The sequence below is a fragment of the Elgaria multicarinata genome, chromosome 11, assembly GCF_023053635.1.
Source record: "Elgaria multicarinata webbii isolate HBS135686 ecotype San Diego chromosome 11, rElgMul1.1.pri, whole genome shotgun sequence".
In the NCBI taxonomy this organism is placed as follows: domain Eukaryota; kingdom Metazoa; phylum Chordata; class Lepidosauria; order Squamata; family Anguidae; genus Elgaria; species Elgaria multicarinata.
The window spans coordinates 14,348,467-14,371,365 of record NC_086181.1 but is presented as its reverse complement, the minus strand read 5'-3'; the positions used below and the strand labels follow the sequence as shown (position 1 = coordinate 14,371,365).

Genomic DNA, 22,899 nt, shown 5'->3' with positions numbered 1-22,899 from the left:
TCCATTCCTCTCACTTCTGACTTTTCTTACATTTCTCTCTCTATCTCTCTCACACACACACATACACACTCTCACACAGAGAGAGACACGCAGCTGGATTTCAGCCATATGGGCCCGTCTGAGGCCTAGCAGGAGACGAGAACAGGGCGAGACCCATCTTGAAGCTGCTGCTCCTCACAGACCTGCAGGCACCTTTTGGAAACCACAAAACGGTAACCAAATAAACAACCAGCTAACCAGGGTGCCTCCAGCTCAGCTCAACCCACCCCCACGTAAAGCCCCCCCCCTCCCTTCCTCAGGCTCTCGGCAACTCGCCACGAAGCTGCCAAGCTGCTGATGGAGCGTTCTGGTGCCAGGACTTGGAAGGGATGGGAGCCGAGTCCCAGGAGGCCTGCAAGGAAGGGAAGAGGCAAGCCGGCTGGCTGGCTGGCTGGCTGACTGGCTGGCGGGCTGTTTGGTCCTGCCCTCATAGGAGCCATGCTATTAGCCTCTTGGGCATGTGCTTCAAAGCTAGAAACATCAGACAGGCGAGAGCTTTCCTCCTGCACCCAGTCAACCCCTCCCCCCTCCATCACCACAAAGCTCCCCCCTAAGCTTTGAAAAAAAACCTCACCATGAGAACACCCACAGCTTTAAGATCTACATGAGGGCGGACAGGAATTCAACAGATGCTGCTTCCCCTTGCTGCCTCTTTGCCTCCACGGGAAGCTCTGCCTGTTGGATTTCTGCCAGACACCCTGCTGTGAAAGGCACAAAGTCTCTCGGAGGCAAATAGGTGGCCCGATTTGTTTCGCCTCCCCCCTATTCCTCATACCCACCGCATCGCTTTTAATAGGTGTACCTTTGCCCAGAATGCTGTAAGGCAGAAAGGAACCTGGACGAAGCATCAACTGAAACAATTTAGAGAGAACAGTGCATCACTTTAGAGCCTTTGGCCATTTATTTGTTTCTAAAAAGAGAGGCGCCAGGGCTCAAAGTTGCCTGGAAGATGCACCCTCCTACTTGGGAGTCTTTTGCCCTAACTGCAGTAATAGTTACTAAGGGCTAATTTTAGGACTACTTATTTTATTTTAAATTAGTTGTATGGGATGGGATCCTCTTAGGAAATCAGCTGCAGTTACTAAGTGAGGAGGAAAAGACACTGCACATGCTCCAAGGCTGTAATCCTATGCATATTTAACCCAGAGCAAGGGCCATTGAACACAATGGGACTTCTCAGTAAATGTTCATAGGACAGCAGAAGACATGTGACATTTATTTATTCAGGCAGGCACTGAGTCCAGTTTCTTTCCCCACCCCATTTCCAGAGTTCAAAGCAAGTAACATCATCATGGGTAGTATCCAATAGTACTCCTACACAGAGTGGAATCATTAAAGTGAATGGGTTTAGTCTACGTAGGACTACCATCGGATACCTGCCCATTAAAACAATGACCCAGTAAAACCAAAGACACTAACCAACAGGTATTTCAACATTTTAATTTTACAATTGAAGTTATTTTTTACATTGAATTGGTGGTTGTGTTTTTGTTTGGCTTGCTGGCTGATGAGTTCTTTAATTTGCTTTTTGATTTGTAATCATGTCATTTTTATATTAGATTTGTTGTTTGGTTTTAATGTGGTGTACACGACCCTGGGATCCTGGGGTTTATCAATTTTAAAAATAAATGAATAAATAAAACTTCCCTCAAAATATAAACCAGCCTTGTCCAACCTCATGACCTCCAGATGTATTGGACTACAACTCCCATAATCCCCCAGCCAGCATAATGTTAGAGTCCAATGCATCTGGAGGGCCTCAGGTTGGGGAAGTCGGATATAAACCTAAAAACCTACTACAATAAATTCCCCAGGCAAGACAACCTAAACAAGATGGACTAACACGATTTCTAGAAAATGCTCTGATCTGGATCATTTAGCAGGGAAGGGAAGTTTGCAGCTGTGGAGTAGCCAACGAGGGTGTATAGGGGTGCTTTGGGTCAAAAGGTGTGTGTGTGTATCTATATATCTACATATATATCAAACTTGTTGATTGGACTCAGCCCATGGCATAGGTCTTGGCTGGCCTTAAAGGCTGCAGAGTAAATGGGAAGAGACAGCCTTTGATGTCAGAAGGACCTAAGCCATATAGGTACATGAAATATTCTCCAGATGGTATATGAGTATACGTGTGTGTGTTGATGGTGGTGGTGGCAGAGGCAGTAGGGGGTGGATGATGTTAAAAGGCCCCACTTTATTCATCCTACTTCTTTACCTCCCTTCTCTACTCCCACCTTCCCATCGTCCACCCCTCAGGGCAGACTGAACTCTATGGTATGTGTGTGGCTTCTGGCGACAGTGCTGGGTGGTAAGAGTACATCAAAGGGGCTGGGGAGTACCAGCGAGCCGAAAAGGGTGTAATTAAAAAGCCTGGGTTGTACTCGTTTTCTGCAGATGTTTGAAGTAGCTCAGAACACAGAGGCATCAAAGAGTCGGGGGATGGGGGGGACTGGAGACAGAACATCAGGAGCATCCTGGTGGAATGAATTGACTCAGGAGTTTCACCTGCTGTAGAGAGCATTCTTCTGTAGATTGCAGAAGGTAGGGGGGGAGCTAAAAGGACATCTAGTCTGCCCCTCAGCTGCGAAACAGAGACGTTAGCCACACCGCGGCAACGTAATCTAGCTTGCAAGGAGACCAGAAGCAGAAAGAACATGCGCAAAGAAAAGAGGGGCACTTATGGTGCAAAATGAGTCACCTGCTGTTAATCCACTCCAATTTCCTGGCCTTTGGAAGGAAGGCTGGTGAGTACAAGGAGACGGGCCTTTTCAGTGGTAGTGCCCTCCCTTTGGAATCTATCGTTTGGATTACTGCAATGCGTTATACGTGGGGCTGCCTTTGAAAACGGTCCGGAAGCTTCAGCTGGTACAAAACAGGGCAGCCCGTTTACTAACAGGGACTGGCTGGCGAGATCACATTACGCCAGTCCTTTTACAACTTCATTGGCTGCCAGTCCAGGTCCGGGCCCGATTCAAAGTGCTGGTATTGACATTTAAAGCCCTAAACGGTTTGGGGCCAGGTTATTTGAAGGAACGCCTCCTCCCATATGTACCTACCCGGACCTTAAGATCATCTACAGGGGCCCTTCTCCGTGAGCCCCTGCCAAAGGAAGTGAGGCAGGTGGCTACTAGGAGGAGGGCTTTCTCCGCTGTGGCACCCCGGTTGTGGAATGAGCTCCCCAGAGAGGTCCGCCTGGCGCCTACACTGTACTCCTTTCGTCGCCAGCTGAAGACCTTTTTATTCACTCAGTATTTTAACACTTAATTTTAACTTAAATTTAAATTATACTGTTTTAACTCTGTATTTTAACCTTATATCAATTTTGCTGCATGGTTTTATCCTGGTTGTGCTTTTTATATTGTATTTTGTATTTGTATTTTTAACTTGTTGGTTGTTTTATGATGATTTTAATTTTTGTGAACCGCCCAGAGAGCTTCGGCTATTGGGCGGTATAAAAATGTAATAAATAAATAAATAAATAAATAAATAAATATCCTCTCTAGGACAATTTGCCAGGCTCGATTGGTCACGGCTTTTTGGGAAGATGGCAAACATGATTTTGTTTCAGAGGGCTTTGGACAGCTGCTTGATTTAATTGCTGCTACTGTATATCTGTTTTTAACTCTGCTATGCTTTGGGTTTGCTTGTTTGCTTTTTAGAGGTGGGGTATGCTGGTATTTAAACATGTTTTTGTCATACTTTTTAGCTTTGCTGAGGGCCTATCTTGGCCAGAATGGCAGCAGATGATACATTTGAAAGCTGAAATGAATACAATGAATGAACCAACAACTGGAGATGATTCATGCCAAACAACAATCCCAATTCATGTACTGCAGGGGATATCCCCTGATATCACTGCCAACTGCTAAAAGCTTCCATTTTCATGAGTAGGACAGCCACTTCAGACCCTGAGCTAACGCCATCAATCAAGTCTGCCCAGGAGAAATCGTATTGGGTTCTTTTCCAAGCCACCTAACATGTTCTTACCAGTGTCAGGATAAGAGGAGCCCTGCTGGATCAGACCAGGAACCTATCTAGCAAAGCATCTTGTTTCCACAGCATCTAATCAGATGTGTAATGGAAGCCCACAAGCAGGGCATAAGCGCCAATCACCTTTTCTAGGGTGACCATATGAAAAGGAGGACAGGGCTCCTGTATCTTTAACAGTTGTATTGAAAAGGGAATTTCAGCAGGTGTCATTTGTATATATGGGGAACCTGGTGAAATTTCCTCTTCATCACAACAGTTAAAGCTGCAGGTGCCCTGCCCTCTTTTAAATCTGGTCACTCTAGTATAGCTCCTGCAGCTTTAACTGTTGTGATGAAGAAGGAATTTCACCAGGTTCTCCATATATACAAATGACACCTGCTGAAATTCCCTTCGCTATTCAACTGTTAAAGATACAGGAGCCCTGTCCTCCTTTTCATATGGTCACCTTACCTTTTCTCCTGCTTATTGTCCCCAGCAATTGGTACTGAAAGGCATATCGCTTCTGATCTACTGGAAGTGATATATAGCCATTCTGGCTTGTAGCCATCATTAGCCTTATCCTCCACAATAACAGAAGTTCCTGATGCCCCAGAGAGTGTGTGAGAGTCAGGAGTGGGAAAGGAACTTGCAGGCCGGGGAAGACCCACAACTGAAAGCCAAAATGGATGTGACTTAGAAGATCCACAAACAGGTTTTTAACTTCGGTCTTTAAAACAGGCTCCAAATTTTATTTAAGCAGTGGAACTGTTAGGAAGGGTGCTCTGATTTTGTGTATTTATTCATCCATCCATCTAATTCAAGGATGTAGAATGGCAGGCCAGGGGCCAAATCTACCCCTCTGAGGATCCCAACCTGCCCTTCCAGGGATCCCCAGAAAGCCACTTCCTCTGCCTCCTAAATGCCAGTAAAGAAGAGACCAGATGAACCCGTAACACTGACTTTGTTACAGAGCCTAATCATCTCTGGTTGTTCCAGCTCCCAGACCAGGAAAATAAAGTAGCTATCCCTTCATGGGGTTTGGCTCGCTTGCTCGAGTCATCTGGAGCTTTGTGCATGGCAGGAATTTCCCAATTCGCAGCGATTGCTTTGGTTCTGATAGTGATGCACCATGGAGGTGACTGTATGCATTGGTTAGTGAGAGGATGGAGGATAGGTAGCCCCCACACCCACCAAAAAAAAAAAGGGAATGTGAAAATTATCCAAGGTCTCATACAGCTATAAGCCTCCTAGTGCTTCCTAATATTCCCAGTAGAATCTAAATGGCTTAAAACCACAGGCATGCTGGATCAGGAAACATGGCAGCAATCCCAGGAAGCTACCCACAAGGAGTCACAGAACCTGAAGAAGGAATCCAGGCAAATGTTCCCTCCCTTTCCAGGACTTGGTCTTCCCAAACCTAGCACTGGTCACCGATACCCTATCTTTAGAAATCCGCCTTGTTGGGTCCATTCCCCAACAGTGTCATAGCACTCTGAGAGGTGGGGAATTTCCCAGGTTACAAACCTCACGATCGCAGTCAGCCTGACTCAGAAGATGAAGTACCGAGCCAGCAGCAGGCCAAATACCAGAATTTTTAGGGTGGCCAGATGTCCAACTTTACAGTCCTCCAGTTTGGAGAGCAGGCAGAAGACTATCCTCTATTTGAAGGTGTCCTCTATTTGATGGGCTGTGCAGCCGAGGTCTTGTTTGAAGTCAAATAATCAAAAGGAGAAACTTTATGGAAGATCCATAAAGATGGGCCTTGAGATCGCCAGTTAGGACTGGGACAGTGGACTAAGCAGGCACACAGGTCACTACTCAGTCTCCCTCCACTATGGTGAGATGTCTTATATTTCTATTTTAATAGTAGTTGTTATTTCTAAATTTTCACCCATGTGTATAATACACCCATGTGTATCCACATATTTCCCCCTCTTTTTTGGCAATACAAAAAGTGGCTACTATAGACCTTCTGTAGGAGAAGGCTGTACCCCAGCCATCTGCAGATCTGTGCTTTGTAGGACATAATATATGAATGCATTCTGCTATGCTTGCGCTCTGCCCCTGCTACCATCTCTCTCCTGGCCTGGCATAAACATGGTTCAGCATAGTCCTCCAAACTAGGCATGTGCTCCGCTCCGATTAGGAGCGTAGAAGCAGTAGCGGATTGGCCTGCTCCGCCTTACCCAGAGGCGGAGTAGAAGCGGACCGCGGACCCCTAGAAGCAAGGCGAAGAGAAGCGACCATTTTTCGGAGCTCCTAGTTCAGGCGGAGCACTCCGGTCGCCATCTTGAAAACATTTCGCCATAGGATTGCATTGCGGGAAATAATCGCGCATAACTAGGTTGTTTTTGAAGCTATCGTTCTGGAAATTCTTGTGCACAGAGAGTCGTGGATGGGGGTCATTTTGAGACTACTCTCACCTCTCTGCGTCGTGTGGGTCGCGTGCTATATTTTTTTAAAAATCGGGTCAACAAACAGGGACTGCGCGGCTCAAACGGCAGTTTTCGGCTTTTCGCCCATAGGATTGCATTGCGGGAAAGAATCGGGGATAACTGGGTTGATTTTTAAGCTATTGTTCTGGAAATTCTTGTGCCCAGTGAGTCGTGGATGGGGGTCATTTTGAGACTACTCTCACCTCTCTGCGTCGTGCGGGTCGCGCGCTAGAATTTTTTTAAAAATCGGCGGGAAAAATACCTTTTTCAAAGGGCTGAGGGCAGAGTCAGCTCCCGGTCATGATCACGTGAACCCAAAGTTGGAGGAGGGGATAGGCAAAACGGGTAACTTGGAATTCTGGGAAACTTCTCTTTCTTAATCTGAACGGACTTTTCCCAGTGTTTTTTAAAACAGTAGCCCCACCAAATGCACAAACACAACCTGAAATCATATACTAAGCCAAGAATAAGAGATAGAAACACAGCACTGCTACCCACTCTAACTTTGGGGAACAACTGAAAAGATGTGGTGCAAGGGGATGAGCTCCCCTAGGGCATCTCATCGTGGACGTGCCCCCACTCTCTCCTGCACTGGAAGGCCATTAGAGCCTTCCAAAGAGAGTAAAATGGTGGAGCAATGCCTATCATGAGTCGAAGTGAGCGTTTACTTCTTAGTGGTGGAGCGATGCCTATTATGAGTTGAAGTGAGCGTTTACTTCTCAGAGCTCTTGGTGAAGCAATGGCTGTCTTCAGTTGAACTGGCAGCTGCTTCCCTCTCCCCCGGGCACGTCCCCCTATTACTGGTAAAAGACAGATATAGCCTTTTTTTTAAAGTTCTTCTTGTTGTTTATTCAGCAACACTGCTGCTTTTAATTCCACCCCTCCTTTGTTTATTTGTTTATTTATTCCATTTTATATGCATTACTGGCTTATCCTTGGCTCACTTCCTTATGCCCCCAGAAATGCCAGCTGCATGCCTGCCTGCCTGCCTTCCCTCCTCCCCTGCCCACCTCGCAGGGATGTTGTGTGTGTGTGGCTTTGACTCAGGGGAGAAGTCCTTCCTGCGCTCACTTGGAGTTTTGGAAGTTCCAAATTTTGCAGGTTTAAGCCCCGCCAAAAAACAGGGGATGATGGGACTGCCTTGAGTCTCGGCGTGCGGCGTATGTATCCCTGGATAAGCTGTCATGGTGGTGAGTTTGAGGTTTTTTTTTAACGTGCAAAATTGACGGAGCTATGGAAAGGGGTGTTGGATTTTCATAAATTCCCCAAAAATCAGGGGATGATGGGACTGCCTTGAGTCTCGGCATGCGTATGTATCCCTGGATAAGCTTTCATGGTGGCGAGTTTGAGGTTTCTAACGTGCAAATTGACGGAGCTATGGAAAGGGGTGTGAATGGGGTGCCCGATTTTCAAAAATTCCCCAAAAATCAGGGGATGATGGGATTTCCTTGAAACTTGGCGTCCATGTGGACACATGGATAAGCTATCATGGTGCCGAGTTTGAGGTTTCTAACCTGCAAATTGACGGAGCTATGGAAAGGGGTGTGAATGGGGTGCCCGATTTTCAAAAATTCCCCAAAAATCAGGGGATGATGGGATTGCTTTGAAACTTGGCGTGCGTGTGTATACCCCCATGAGGTGTCATGGTGCCAAACGTGAGGTTTCTAACTTTAACAGAAAAAAAGTTGTATAATTTTTTAGCTTTCAATGCAAGCCTATGGGGGGGGAAACGGAGCTCCGATCCGGATCCGCAGCTCCGAGCGGAGCGGAGCGGAAGTGGGCGGAGCGGGGGCGGGGCGAAGCGGCCCGCTCCGAAAATCGCGGATCTGCAAGTGAAGCGGAGCAGGGGGTCCGTGCACACCCCTACTCCAAACACCTCTCTACTGCCTAGATCAGGCCAAAGAACAGAAAACACATTCAAATATGTTTCAGCCTTACAAACAAAACAAGCGTCGAGAGCTTTGAGTGACACGTATCAGTCATCTCATAGATGTGTATCCCTCTCCTCTTGCTTCGTGGTTGCCTTCCCAAACCGTGAGTCAGGCTGTTGCTAAATCAAGTAGGGGGTAAAAAAATTCACCCACAAACATGACTCAGTGAAACCCAAAGGTATCACTCACCCTGGAAGGTTCCAGCAGGGCAGGCTGCCGGAGTGAGGAGGAACAGCCTTGGAAATCATTTGTTTAGTGTCATCAGTGAAAGGTACAGCTACTATCTTCTAAGGCTGGACTCAAGCAAGTGAAAAATAATGAATTGGTAGATGAGAATAGAAAATGAGTAAAATGAGAATAAAAAGAGGGGAAGATGAAACGAATAGATATATGCACAGAGACAGAGGACATTAAAAGGCTAGATGGGTGAATATATAGAAGGGATTCTTGGGTGAACAGATTTTACCAGGAGTTTTTGTTTGAAACAAGATTGCAGACATTAGCCCTTACAGAGTTTGAAGAATAACAGTGATTTCAATGCACATGAGTGTGCGATGTTACAGAAATCCTTTTGTGCTAGTGAGGAAAACTTTTGTTTGTTTCTTTCTTTATATGAAAACATACATCCCACTTTTTCTTTGCAACAATAGAACACACATAAAATAAAAACAAATCCACAAAATGAAATATAAATATTAACCAACATAAAAAAAAAAACCCGGGGGAAATCCAAAAACACCTAAACAAGCAACTCATAAACTCCAAAACAAACACGTAAAGACAGAGAGGCTGTTCACAGAACATGCTAATCCACACTCAGTGGCTGGGTTCACACATAACGCTAACCCATGGCATGTCGTGTTCAGGAGCAACCCACATGGGGTTAGTGTGTCATGTGACCAGAGTTTTCTCCACCCATGATCAGTAAATTATGCACCCTAAGTACCCATCCTCTGCAGTGGTTCCTTTACCCCTCCTTGCTCCATCCATCTATTACCCACCCACCCTCACCAACGTCTGAAAAGGGTCAATAGTGGTGTGGATTGTTGTTGAACTCTAGTTTATTGTCAAACCATGGGCTAGTATGCTGCCTAAACGCAGCATGTTCTCTACAATGCACATCATGTTTTCCACACGGTTAACAAACCATCCTGGCTGGGTTCAACAAACAACCCACAGTTCAAAACAACCCATACTCAACCACTGAGTGTGGGTTAGCGTGTTGTGTGAACAGCCCAAGTAGGCTGGTTCACATGTAATCATAAGCCACCCTGAGAACAAGCCACCATGGGTTGGTCATTCAACTGCTAACCTACAATGGTGCAGACTGTCAGCCCCTCTGATGCTTGTCAAGGCTTGTTTCCAGCTTACTCCTCCAGCCCACTCCATGCACGTATCTCAGGGGCCTTTATGACACAAATCCCAGCACCTGAATTGCTGTGGTCCCAAATTGGGTGAGCGTGCACTTAGCTAGAGGTAAGTCAATCACACATACACACATAGCTGTGCTAAATTGGCTCACAAGGGGATAAAACCAGTCACTGTCAAATGAAGCGCCAAACTAGATGAGTTGAAACAGAGCTGTCAGGTCCTCACTCCTCTTGCTGAGCACCTCTGTGCCCCTTTCAGACAAGCCACACAGAACCCACTCAGCCAGGTTCAGACATCATGATAATAATTATTTATTATTATGTTTATTAAGGGTTATTAAGGGTTTATTAAGCCACCCAGAAAACAAGCCACACTGAACAACCCAACCTGAACTACCCAACAACGATCCATGGTTTCTCAGGGTGGCTTGTTTGTGAAAATTAAACCATCCTACGGAAGCTATGCCAGGTTTAGATATTACAACAAGCCACCATGGGTGATAGCCCATGGTGGATTGTCGTATCCTGCAAACCAGGTTATAGTGTGCTTCCAAATGGAGAGCTCTTAAAGTATCACTTAGAAGGCATTGTGCAGTTATTTTGCAATCCTATGCAAGTTTAGATGGAAAAGGGTCCTACAGCTACCAGCATTCCCCACCCAGCATGACTGTCTGGGGAATGCTGGGAGTTGTAGGACTTTTCCCTATCTAAACATGCATAGGACTGTGCCCTTCATTGATTTTCTGCAATGAAGAAAAAGATGGATGAAGCATTAGAAAAACTTGGGAACATTATGAGTGGAAGACGATGACATCTGGACACCACTAGTCCTGCCCATAAAATTCTGTGAATGAGGCAGGGTGATAGCATGATAAAAGACTCATCCAGAGAGAAAGGAAAACAGGATTAACATATTCATGACAAGGAAATATTTTTCAGCTGAAAGCTTTCTAAAACAACAAGATTTCAGCCAGCTGCCTAAAGCCATAAAGTTTCGGGGCTTGGCGAATTCCAACCAAGAGGATATTCCAATTGTTGGGTCCCATCACCAAAAAGGCCCTACTCCACATTGCTACCTACCAGGCCTCAGACACATGAAGAACCTGGAACAAGGCCTCAGATGATGTACTAAGAATGTGGGCTGAAACATGAAAAACCATTCTTGCGGTATCCAGAACCCAAGTCATTTAGGGCTTTAAAGGCTAAAACCAACACCTTGAACCAAGCATGGAAACAAACTGGCAACCAGTGTCAATATTTTAATAATGGGCATATTGTGGTCTGATCGTCTCATCTTATATTTCAGTAGCAGCCGCATCTGCTCCACTAGCCTGGCCTGTTGCCAAAATAATCAGTCAGCAGCTGTGATAAAAGAGGATTCCCATTTATAACAGGCAGAGGCACTGTATGCTATTATTGGGCGTTTATGTTTTCTCTAGAGATCACAGGTTGGGTCCAGACTATAAGGCATGCTTTCGTCCCATTGGAAGTAATAAGACTTAAGTTATGGAAGTAATGAGACTTAAGTCATGCCTAACAATCTGGATCCAGCCTAATATTAAGAACTGGCTGGCATATAAGTGACCATATAAGACCGTGGAAGGTTTTCAACTTTGTCTTTTGAGAGAGGGGAGTTACACATGGAGCAGTGTCCAACAGGGTACAGCATAATTGGAAGGGATACATCCTGCAAAAAAGCTGTCTGCAAAGCAAGCAGAATGTTTGGCTCAGAGATGTGTCACTGGGAGGGCCTATTTCTCCATTCCAGATGGTGACACATATTAGCATCCCTGGCAGAAGGAAAAAGGAGCACGTCTGGCATTAGCCCCTGTGCCGATGTCAGTGACAGTACCAGGGTTGGGTCCTTATTGCTTTTGTTTGAACTTCCATCCAGAAAGCTAGACGAAGCAGCTCTGTGCTTTGTAAGGTCAATCTTCCCATATTTGTACTAGTCCAGGGCCGGATCTACACTACTGCTTTAAAGCGCTTTATAACAGTTTTGACAACTGTATATGGAATGTGTCCTGGGCCCCAACTAGGGTGACCATATGAAAAGGAGGACAGGGCTCCTGTATCTTTAACAGTTGCATAGAAAAGGGAATTTCAGCAGTTGTCATTTGTATATATGGAGAACCTGGTGAAATTCCTTCTTCATCACAACAGTTAAAGCTGCAGGAGCTATACTAGAGTGACCAGATTTAAAAGAGGGCAGGGCTCCTGCAGCTTTAACTGTTGTGATGAAGAGGAAATTTCACCAGGTTCTCCATATATACAAATGACACCTGCTGAAATTCCCTTTTCAATACAACTGTTAAAGATACAGGAGCCCCGTCCTCCTTTTCATATGGTCACCCTAGCCCCAACAGTTGTCAAAACTGTTATAAAGTGCTTTAAAGCAGTAGTGTAGATCCTGCCCAGGATACAAGCAAGATGTCAGTGGCTGTTCTGAGACAGAGTATATAGGGGGGAAACAATGCTAGTACTGACCATCCTGCAAGCCAGTAATCTTCTTCCCAGGGCCAGCTCACCCATGAAGCAGGGTAAGGCGTCCACTTCAGGCAATGAAGTGAGAGGAGCAGCAAGTTGTGCCACTCCACTGCCCCCGCTAGGAGGGCTCACTGCCACAGCCTCCAGTGGGTGCCCTGAAGAAACCTGCCAGCCATTCTTCCACTGGGGCATTTCCTACAGCAAGAGAATGGCTGGTGGGGCCCTCTAGAGCAGCCATCCAACTTCTCCTTCCCTCATCACCCGCGAGACCCAAACAAACTCCCACAACAGTTACATGAGATCTTATGAGACCCGCAAGAGCCTTGTGGCAGCTTCTTCCAGCAACGTAATTCTCCATAGAGTCAATGTAGTAGTAGTAAAAGTAAGGGGGTGCAAGACAGAGAGGGGGCCGGGGCGGTGGTCAGGGGGATGGCACTACGTTTTCTCTCTTGCCTAAGGCAGTGCGAGGCCTTGCACTGGGATTGCTTCTTCCATTTTTGCAACTTATACACATCTGCACCCACTCACCCACAAAAACACATAGGGTGTAACCCACAATGCAACAGTAATTGCACTCTCCCTAAAGGATCGGGTCCGTAGTTTGGGGGTGCTCTTGGATCCAGAACTGTCACTTGAGGCACAGGTGAACTCAGTGGCAAAGAGCACCTTTTATCAGCTTAGGTTGATATACCAACTGCGCCCTTATCTGGACAGAGATAGCCTAGCTACAGTTATCCATGCTCTGATAACCTCTCGCTTGGATTACTGCAATGCGTTATACGTGGGGCTGCCTTTGAAAACGGTCCGGAAGCTTCAGCTGGAACAAAACAGGACAGCCCATTTACTAACAGGGACTGGCCGGCGAGATCACATTACGCCAGTCCTTTTCCAGCTTCATTGGCTGCCAGTCCAGGTCCGGGCCCGATTCAAAGTGCTGGTATTGACATTTAAAGCCCTAAACGGTTTGGGGCCAGGTTATTTGAAGGAACGCCTTCTCCCATATGTACCTACCCGGACCTTAAGATCATCTACAGGGGCCCTTCTCCGTGAGCCCCTGCCAAAGGAAGTAAGGCAGGTGGCTACTAGGAGGAGGGCTTTCTCCGCTGTGGCACCCCGGTTGTGGAACGAGCTCCCCAGAGAGGTCCGCCTGGCTCCTACACTGTACTGCTTTCGTCGCCAGCTGAAGACCTTTTTATTCACTCAGTATTTTAACACTTAATTTTAACTTAAATTTAAATTTTACTGTTTTAACTCTGTATTTTAATCTTATATCAATTTTGCTGTGTGGTTTTATCCTGGTTGCGCTTTTTATACTATATTTCGTAATTGTGTTTTTAACCTGTTGGGTGTTTTATTGTGGTTTTAATTTTGTGAACCGCCCAGAGAGCTTCGGCTATTGGGCGGTATAAAAATCTAATAAATAAATAAATAAATAAATAGTAAGAGTCTGCAATAAAGCCCCTGCTCTCATTGGAGCGCAGTATTTGGAGTGGGGTGGGGATTGTGTCCTTGGATTGGCTTGATTTCCAGCCCAAAGAAATGAGCAGCTGATTTCAGGCAGCATCTTCAGCCATCAGCCTTGTCACTCAGCCAGCTATCTACCTCATACAACACGGCAGAGAACGTCTTTCTGCCCAAGAGCCGTATCCAACTTTTGAGAAGTTCTCAGGGGTGGGTAGGGCCAAAAGCAAACTGGGGCCAAGACAAAAGCAAAAAAGGTGGAGCCAAAATAGCAAAAAAATACCGGGGTATTTTAGCTTAAAGCTCTTAATGCCAGCAACTCTACGGAGAGGCATTTCAACCATTTTAGAATGGGGGGAAATGCACAAAACCTAGAAAACCACCAAATGATTAGTGGTCGGAGGAAAGGGGACGTGGCTATCTAGAGAACCCTGGGGGGGGGGTCAGATTGCGTTCCCAGGAGGGCCACATTTGTCCAGTTGGTCTGAGGTTCCTCACCCGTCATACAATAATAGCCACTCTCTTTTCTTGTTTGTTACCCTTTTCTGTGAGGGCCAGTTTTGTCAGATTATCAGTTTGAAATCTTTGTCCTAGAGTTTCAAAATGCTCAGATTTCCTTCCCCAGAACTTTTATGCAGTGTGTGTGTTTGGGTGAGGGGGTGGGGAGACTCCAATAGCCTCCTATTCTTTCTTTCACAACACAACTATAAAACCGTTCAACTAGGGTGACCATATGAAAAGGAGGACGGGGCTCCTGTATCTTTAACAGTTGCATAGAAAAGGGAATTTCAGCAGGTGTCATTTGTAGATATGGAGAACCTGGTGACATTTCCTCTTCATCACAACAGTTAAAGCTGCAGGTGCCCTGCCCTCTTTTAAATCTGGTCACTCTAGTATAGCTCCTGCAGCTTTAACTGTTGTGATGAAGAAGGAATTTCACCAGGTTCTCCATATATACAAATGACACCTGCTGAAATTCCCTTTCCTATGCAACTGTTAAAGATACAGGAGCCCTGTCCTCCTTTTCATATGGTCACCCTAGTTCAACTTAAGACAACACCTCGGAGGAGCATAATTTTCCTCAGCAATTTTTTTTCTCTTCAGACAGCAGTCCCTCAAGCCTAAGCTAATTTAAAGACAGTGTGGGGCTTCCTGCTCTCTTACAAAAATCCTCTGACTTTCCCACTCAAATTTCCCAGCAAGCACTCTCAGAAAATGGCAGCCCAAAATTCATTTAAGCAAACTGAGAGCAGAACTAAACATGATGCTAAACGCATCACTCCTGCTATTGTTAAGAGGAGGGCAAAGAAATAGCAGGAAGTGACACATTCGGCCCGGTGAAAGAAAGAAGCCATCTCCTCTACACAGGGCCAGCCCTACTATTAGGCGGAGTGAGGCAACTGCCTCAAATGGCAGACACTGAGAGGCAGCAGGGGCAGCCCCATAACCATTTCTCCTGAGCTCCCTGATCATTCCTCTCTGCTGAGGAACAGAGCTGTGTGTTTCCTGCACTCCTTAAAGTAGCCGACTGCCTTCAGGTGTGGTGGAGGATGCTGTCCGTCGCCAGTGTTGAAGTAAAATTAAATTGCCATTCCAGTTTGCTTCTGAATGTCAAATGGAGCATCTCTTCCTTTGCCTCAGGCTGCAAAATGTCCTGGGACAGGCCTGCCCCTAGGCTCTGCTTAGGGTGACCATATGAAAAGGAGGACAGGGCTCCTGTAACTTTAACAGTTGTATTGAAAAGGAAATTTCAGCAGGTGTCATTTGTATATATGGGGAACCTCTTCATCACAACAGTTAAAGCTGGAGGTGCCCTGCCCTCTTTCAAATCTGGTCACTCTAGTATAGCTTCTGCAGCTTTAACTGTTGTGATGAAGAGGGAATTCCACCAGGTTCTCCATATATTCAAATGACACCTGCTGAAATTCCCTTTTCTATGCAACTGTTAAAGATACAGGAGCCCTGTCCTCCTTTTCATAGGGTCACCCTAGGTCTGCTGTAGTTGTTTGTAATCAGTGATGCTGCAGGTGGAGGCAGACAAAGCCAGGACTATCTTCCAAGCAAACTACCCTAGCCTGGGGCAACAGCAGCACCGGAGCAGGGACGGAAAAAACTCCCCCCTCTTGGCACACTCAGCACATTTCCCCATTCGCCCCACCCTCTTCAGCAGAAGAAATGCACCCAGACACTAGCGACAGAGCAGAGGCAGCGTGCTAGGCTCAGGCTAAAAGACTGCTCTTTTCAGGCTCTTTGGGGAGGGAGGGAGTCCAGCCTGAGGGGTGGTGTAGGGTGACCTTATTTGGGAAACCAAAAAAGAGGACACCTAGTGTATGTGTGGGGAAGCAGCTTTCCGAGTCCTGCAAAAAGTACTTTATTCCCCCGCCACCTTAAAGAACCCGATTGGAGTGGAGGAGGGGAAAGGATTTCATTCTGCACCACCACCATCTACTCCAATTGGGGCCTTTTCTATAATGTCCACGAATGACCCACTTTCCCCTTTAAGACCTCAATTGGAGCTCGGGGTGGGGGAATGATGTGCCTCAAGAAAGCATGTCATTCCCTCCTGCCATGCTAATGGCAGCCTTAAAGGGGAAGGTGTGTCATTCCAGGACATTATTGAAAATTATAGAAAATCCCCCCTGACACCATGGAAAGAACAAAAACCAGGACAAATCCGGGGAAATCCTGACAGTTGGTCACCCTAGGGTGGTGGGGTCTAAGGGATAAAAGGCCTCAGCTGAGTACCAGATCATGTTGAAGCAGGTTCCCTGCAGGGTGGCTACTTAGGCATTCAGAGAAAAGAGAAAATGCATCACCCAAAAAGAGGACCAAAAAAAAAAAAAAAGGTTTGCATAACATTTGCATTTCTAAATGCAAATTTAGAAATAACTATAATTTAAATGGAAATACAATACAACTGACCATAGTGAGGGAGACTGAACAGGTGACCAGTCTGCTGTCCAGGTACCAACTCTCAATGAGCAATTTCAAGGTCCCTGCTTCTCCTGTCTTATGGTTCTTTGACTTTAAACCATACATGGACTGGACAGCACATCAAATAGAGGACGCCTTCAAATAGAGGATTGTCCTCTGCCAGCTCTCCAAAATAGAGGGCTGTCCACTGTTAAGTGGGACTCTTGGCCGCCTTAGGTTGGAGCCATCAAAGATCCTGCAACTCCAGTCTGGCATCAACTGGCTAAGCCACCTTCAGGCATCTGTCTTCCCCCATGGGGTCATGATCAGGAGAAGGCAATATCATTGTTGTCCAACAACCATAAGAAAGACCTTCGCTTGTTCCCAGGGGCTGGGGCACTTGAATTGTTGGATGTCTCTCTCCATCCTGGCTTGTGCTGTAGGATGATTAGGTGAAAGCAGACTACAATTCCCAGGAGGCAATATGATAATGCGCATAGGTGCACTGTTAATCAGAATGCATGGTCCAACATTATGAGACAGGAGAAAACTCTCAGGAAGCAAATGAGCTTTTTCCAAACACTTGCCAAGATATCTCGGAGCCAAATCCAGATTGAAGCGACATGAGGATCAAACTCGCCCTTGACTGGGGGCTAAATTATACATGATATTAAATGCATCATTGCATTTTAAAAATGCAAATAGCATCAGCAGCAGGTGTATGCGTGAGAATTATTGGGATCACATGGGAAATTTAACCCTTTCCTCCCCTGCTTTAGTCGCTGCTCTGATTGTGCTGTTTCCATTGTGCAGAGATTTGGGGGAGGGGGGGTTAGAGAATCACACATTGGGGCCAGTTGGGAATTTCCCTTTAATTCAAGTAGCACCTAAACTATGGAATAGCTTCCAAAGAGAGATTTGCTGGGGCCCCTCCCTGACTGCTTTTAAGTGGGTTCTTAAGACAATTCTGTTCCAGCAGGCGTTTTTAGTAAGGGCCTTTGATGATCTCTTTTTAGTCTGCTGCTGGTGGCTGTTTTTACTGCTGTTTGCTTAGTCTTATTCGAAGAAGTGTTCTAAATTTTGTTTGATCCGTATTTTTAATTGTAAGCCGTCTTAAATTTTAGAAAGATAGGAGAGCAATGTACAAATAAATAATTGACTAAATAATAAAGGGCAGTAAATGGTCAATTGTTTAGTTTCTTATTATATTTTTCTTACCATGTGTGTGAGAATTTTGGATTTTTTGTCTCAGGCACCAAAATGTCTGGGGCCAGCTCTGCTTTAAAATGCATCTGCAAAACCACACAAAATGTGTAATGCTGCTAGAGGCAATTGTGGTATCTACCAAACAAACAGTGAAAGGCTTTTGGTGCTTCCAGACAAGACTTTTATTGTGCAATCACCCTGCTTCATCCACAGAATTTTACAGAAGGGGTCCAAATGACATAATCTCCCATTTGCAACCCTCCCTTATTTTCCCACAGCTTCTTCCACCTTTTTTTCTTGCCACAGAAAAATCTGTTAAGGAAGAAAAGATGGAAAAGCTAAGCTGCATGATGTCTTTTGGTTGGTATCACTAGGAGCCCTCTGTCTGGAAGCATCCATTGAGTCACCTCCAGTGGTGCAGGTAGGCCTGACAGCTGAGGTCTACAATCCGGAAGCCCCCAAATTACTGCCAGGGAGTGGCACGTGATGCAGGCATCAGGGCAGCAGAAGCAAACTCCATTTTATTCCTGTAGTTATGATGGTGCAACTATTTAAGCAAGTGTATCATGCAAATGTATAAGGCAAACTTGCACATCCTCAGAGGTTTGTTCGTTTTTAATTGGGGTTAGCAAAGTGTTGTTGTCGTTCTAACATGTCAGAAATGTAGAAGCAGTTGTAAAGCATGGAATGGTACTGGGGGAGGAAAGAAGAGAATGGTTAGTTGTGCACTTTGCAAACATGGCCATCCAAAGGGGTTCCCATAAGACCATTAAGTCCAGGATTCAAACAAGGGTGGGCAAGTCCAGGAGGTATGGGGGTCAATTTCGCCCCCCTGGAAACCCTCCATGGGTTTCAACACTCCTGGGGGGGGGGGAAATCAGTGGGCTGCCCCCCACAATAAAATTTGGCAGTGTTAGCAAAAAAAATTAAAAGGCAAAAGCTATAGAGCACTGCAAGCTAAATTTGACCCATTTATTTATTTATTACATTTCTATACTGCCCAATAGCCAGAGCGCTCTGGGCGGTAGTACTCTTTTTTAAAAAAATTAAGAATTTTGCCGGTGTGTGTATGACATGCAGCTCGCAGGCTGCCCACCCCGGTCTAAAATTACCAAGATGCAGTACTGGTTACTTCAGCAGTTCCTGAATGAGGGCAGAGAATAAGATCTCATCTATGGTGCCCAGCTGGGCGTCTTGCCCAGTAACGCTGTCCTCCGAAGGAGGCCCGTGCCACCATTCTGTTGCCACAATAACGGCTGGCCACAACAGACCAAGCCAAGCCTAGCATGCTAGAAGTCACATGATGCCCTCGTCTACGTTCCTTATTGTGTAGTGAAGGCAAAAAAAGTCACTCAGGTGGCTCTGCAGACACACTTTTCCCCCCTTCACCTCAGACGCTTCATCGCAAACTTACCTGTTGCCGGGTGGTGGAGACGCCGTAACATGTCCCTGCTTGAAAGTCCTGGAAAAAGAGGAGGAGGAGGAGAAGGGGAGACTGCGGTGAGCCGGCTGCGTTGCCTTCCGCCCACCCACTGGCTCCATGCATACATCACTTTGGCCTTTCTTCAGGGTTTGCTAAATCCCCCTCTCCTCAAACCACAAGATACTACCTAGCAGTGAGAGATAACAGAGGGTTATGCGCTTAGAAGTGGCTGAGGTGGATGTTGGGGAGGGGGGATGTTCCCTGGTAATGCACCCTATACACATACATCATCCTTCCCTTCACAAAAGACCGGCCGGAACCTGCAATTTGTGGGGACAAGAGACTCAGAGACTGGGGGAGATATTTCCACCACCAACCCCTTCCTCCAGCGTCTGTCGCCACAGCCTCGGGGCTACTTCACTGGGAGGTCTTCAGACCAGGACAGATGCCATTGAAAGAGTGGAACATTATGAAGGAAAAGGAGTCAACAGAATAAACACATTTTCTCCAGACCAGTATGAACCAAGGGCAGATTTTTAGACACAGACCTGGGTTCAGATCTTTGCCATGTTTGTATCCTCAGTTTTGCCTGTGAAATGGAAATAATGTAGTAAAGGCCGGAATGGGGAAAGGACTGGGAAGATTAGTCTTCAGCTGAAAGTACTTCAGTAATAAAGAAGGCCACAAGATTCACTGGTGTGTTTAATGTTTCTATTCTCACCTTTGTTTTTGTAAAGAGTGTTCAGATTCTTTAATAAAAAATACTAGCCTGGCAGAACAAGATTCGAATACTGCAATCTTATGCATGTCTATTCAGAAGAAAGTTCAATGGGACCTACTCCAAGGTTAAGTATAGGACTGCAGCCTAAGGGGGCAATCCTATGTACACTTACTTGGGAGTAATCCACACTGAACACACAGTTTGACTTTTTTCTGAGTGAACGTTCATTCATTTCATTTCTATATTGCCCAATAGCCAAAGCTCACTGGACGGTTCCCAAAAATAACAATACAAAATATATAATATAAAATCTTTAACATTCAAAAATGTAAAAAGTTACAAATCTAGTAAAACAGAGTACTAAGACCAGATAAAACACAAGACATTAAAAGCTTCACCGTATGCCAAGTAATGTCTTAACCTGGCACTAAAATGGTCTATAGGATTATGCTGTAAACTAGTGGTGTTCCAAAAAATAGAGCTAAAATGAATTCAGGGTGACAAATTCTATTCAAATTCTCCTTGATTTAAATGCATATTCTCCTAATCCGATTTTACACCAACATTTTCCATCATGACCCATCTACAATATCTGTCTCCACTTATCAGTTTTGAGGCTAAAGCCCCGTTATTCATTTGGCCTCTAAAACAATTGCAGGGGTGTTGGCTTTGACTCAGGTGAGTTGCATGGTTCACGGAACCCTTACCAGGGTTCAACGTGTGAGAAGTAATGCTGAACAAACCGTCCCTGTTGAACCTGAGGGCCCAAATTTAATTTTGGAAAAGTTCTCGGGGACCACATTCCAGAGGTAAGCGGGGTGAGGCCAAAACTACAAAAAATACTGGCATATTTTCACTGAAAGTGCTTTACTCCAGTAACTAAGTCTTAGGAGAGGCATTTCAGCCTCTTAAGAATGGAGTGGAAATGCACAAATGCTGGGAAACTAGGAAAGTGTCGGCAGGCAAAGGGGAAGGGGGTGGAGTCAGGGGAAGGGAGTGTGGCCTTCTGGGGAAGCAGATTTGCCCCCTGGGGCCTGAGGTTCTGCACCTGTACCTGAAGTAGTGCATTATGCTCTAGTTGAGGAACAGAACAGAATCTACTCTGGGGCCCTTGACGCAAACTCCAGTTCAATGGAGGAATTAATCTTCATGTGGTCAACTGGAAAAATGTCCGAAACATCAGTTCAATTCATGAGTCAGAGTACTGATGTTGGCTTCATAAACTTCATGAACGATAGTAATGGCTTTCTTTTCCCATATGTAATTAGCTAATAACTATATATTATTTATTACTATTATTATTATTGTTGTTGTTGTTGTTGTTGTTGTTGTTGTTGTTATTATTGCATTTGTATACCGTGCCATAGCTGAAGCTCTCTGGGCATTTTACATAATATTAAGACAATATACAAAAATTAAAAACCACAAAAACATTAAACCACATTTAAAACCACTATAATAACTTTAAAACCGCTGAGCCTAAAAAAACAGACCCAGGCTCATTTCATATTGCTAAATTCCTGGGAGAAAAGTCTTGACTTGCGCTGAAAAGATAGTAACATTGGCGCCAGGCGGGCCTTGTCAGGGAGATTGTTCCACACTTGGGGGGCCACCACACAGAAGGCCCTCTCTCTTGTTGCTGTCCTCCGAGCTTCCCTCGGAGTAGGCACCTGGAGACGTTAAACATAGTGTTTGGGTAGGTTCAACTGTTACACTGGACTGTTACATGGGTGGCAGGGATATGATGTGCATTCAACCTTGCTGAAGCCAAGCAGTGCTGGGTGTGGTCAATGCCTTAATGGGTGATTGCCTGGGTAGCCTGGCTATGTCACCTTGAGTTTCATCATGGAAGAAAGACAGAGTATTCTTAATATACCAGTTGGAACGGCAACAAAATGTTGTGGTTGGAATGCTTCTGTTTTGTGTTCCAGCCAGCCAACCAGGCAGCTATGTCCTATTCCAGGGTACTCCATTCCATCTATCTCTCACACACACAGGCTATCCGAATTTCGTAAGTATGGAGCTCACTGTCAGTCATCATTGGACTGTTTTGGAGCTCTCCTTTAGGGTTAAATATAATGAATAAATTTCATTATGGTTCCTCACACATGCCTATGTATATCTACCCAGAAGTAAGTCCTACTGAGTTCAATAGGATTTACTTCCATTTTAGTGCATGTAGGACTGAAGTCAAAGTTGGTTATCAAACTCATGAACTGGGAGCTCAAAAGCCAGATGACAGATGGGTTTAAAAATGGTTAACTAGCTTGCAAACCTACAAATCATTCAAAATACTGTTACATGTTCCCAATTTCCCCAAGCAAAGAGAAGCAGCGCTGAGATTGGCTTCCTTTTGGAGGACAGATCATCAGAGATTCCTGCATTGAGCAGGGGGTTGGACTCGATGGCCTTGTAGGCCCCTTCTAACTCTGCTATTCTATGATTCTGTAATATATAGTTTATTTTCAAATATATGACTAGAGTATAGGCAGAGGTAAGAAATGCACACTTCTTTGTGGCAGGTGATCTACTGCTCCAAATCAGATCCCCAAAAAGAGTTAATAGAGTAAAGAGGTACAATGTACAAAGATGCCTCACTTATAACTCATAGCTCAGCTCTACACACAGACACACTGACTCTGTGTGTCACGCACAGTTTCAAACAGCTTCTATTATTTTCACACACAAGAGAGATTCATCAAGCCCTCCCCTCAGTTGTGAGGTGGTCACATTCTAAAAACCCTGACTTTGAGGGGGGAGGGCATTTGAGATATCCCTGGATATCTCCCAATCATTAGCTCCCATTGATAAAACATCAACCAGCCCTTCTGATCCATTTATATGCAAAGGCCCCCTCAAGACCACTTCCATCAGGCTCCTCCCTCACCACCACCAGCCACTGAAGCAGGCTGCAGCAGAAAGAGATGAGATGAGAAACAGGGCC

General features: G+C 45.4%; 2 protein-coding genes across 2 annotated transcripts in view; one reads left to right on the top strand and one right to left on the bottom strand.

Annotated features, from left to right (window-relative positions):
• SLC35B1 (solute carrier family 35 member B1) overlaps positions 1 to 22,899 on the top strand; it is a 211,159-nt gene that overhangs the window by 55,009 nt on the left and 133,251 nt on the right. The window lies entirely within an intron of this gene.
• Positions 12,868 to 22,899, bottom strand: part of KAT7 (lysine acetyltransferase 7) — a 72,424-nt gene continuing 62,392 nt past the window's right edge. Inside the window, exon 16 of the transcript XR_010025980.1 lies at positions 12,868 to 12,879. The gene's annotated coding sequence lies outside the window, so the exon portion shown is untranslated. The remainder of the gene's footprint in view (positions 12,880 to 22,899) is intronic.